The following is a 1,439-nucleotide window of genomic DNA, read 5'->3' as shown; positions in this document are numbered from 1 at the left end:
TAGTGTTAAATATACGATTTTAACAGATTGTTAATAGCTAGACTAAACATCGGGGCCCTGGTCATATAATGGTCAAGAACTAACTGCTAACCACAGATTACCAGTTCAAACCCAGTAGCAGCTTTGCAAGAGGAAAAAATGTTGCTCTCTTTTCCTATACAGATTTAGAGTCTCGGAAACCGTAATGAGTAGTTCTACTCTGTCCTATAGGGACACCATGAGTTGGAATCAGTTTTCTTTTCTTTTTAGTTTAGACTGAAAATGGATGAGTTAAAAAAATCCCTCTAAGGGTTGCGGGGAGGAGACCAACCAGTCAGAGTGCAGTGTAGCAATGATGAAACACCCAACTTTCCTCTAGGTCTTTAATGGCTCCTCTCCCAACTATATCCCAACTCTACCTTACAAATCCGGCTAGACCAGGGGATGTACACTCGTACAGACAGGAACTGGAAACACAGGGAATCTGGACAGAACAACCCCTCAGAACCAGTGAGAGTGGCGATCCTGGGAGGGTGGAGGGAAGGTGGGGTAGAAAGGGAGAACCGAATCACAAGGATCTCCATATAACCCCCTCCCTGGGGGACAGATACAGAAAAGTGGGTGAAGGAAGATGTCAGACAGTGTAAGACATGCCAAAATAATAATAATTTATAAATTATCAAGGGTTCGTGAGGGCAGGGGGCAGGGAGGGAAGGTTAAAAATGAGCTGAAACCAAGGGTTCAAGTAGAAAGCAAATGTTTTAAGGATGATGGCAACAAATGTACAAATGTGCTTGACGCAATGGACGTATGTATGGATTGTAGTAAGTTGTACGAGCCCCCAATAAAATGATTTTTAAAAAATCCCTCCAAAACTCTAAGTACACAAAAAGCTAAATTTGCTTGATTACAAAATTAAACTTTTATTTTTTTAAATTATTTTATTGGGGGCTCTTACAGCTCTTAGAATTTTCCACACAGTAGAACCCCAGTTACTCGACATGATCAGATTTTGACACGAAATGTAGAGAAAATTTTGCATCGGAACTCAAACAAAACATCAGAACTCAACCCAACACAATTGATTTTTGTAAACAAAAGCAGTTTGTGTTTCGGTCACTTGTTAGTTGGATTTTTAGTACTCGAGTTGTTTAAATCTTTTGTGGCTGTGTTCCAAGCGTTGTGCTATAATTTGAAAAGAATCATCATGATAAGGAACTGGTTAGCATGTTATCGATATCGTTGATAATTTAGTAAAGTCTTTTAGAAAACAGTTAAGGAAACACCAACAGCAGACCACATTAGACAGATTTTTTTTTTTTTTAGAGAAAGCCAGCCAGGTCCTAGTGAAAAAAGGCAAAGAAGGGAAAAAACTCCTGAAAAGCAGTTTCTCCATACTTCTTTTCCACATCTGTGCCCACCGATCCAGATCCTCATCAATCTCAAAGTATGGGCCATAC

General features: G+C 39.6%; 1 protein-coding gene across 1 annotated transcript in view; it reads right to left on the bottom strand.

The window, feature by feature from the left end:
• Positions 1-1,439, bottom strand: part of LOC101649286 (TERF2 interacting protein) — a 9,564-nt gene that overhangs the window by 1,721 nt on the left and 6,404 nt on the right. The gene's annotated exons all lie outside the window — the stretch shown is intronic.

The sequence above is a fragment of the Echinops telfairi genome, unplaced genomic scaffold, assembly GCF_000313985.2.
Source record: "Echinops telfairi isolate 266 unplaced genomic scaffold, ASM31398v2 ScPeMD7_2291;HRSCAF=2852, whole genome shotgun sequence".
Lineage (NCBI taxonomy): Eukaryota > Metazoa > Chordata > Mammalia > Afrosoricida > Tenrecidae > Echinops > Echinops telfairi.
This window is presented reverse-complemented; position numbering and strand designations above follow the sequence as displayed.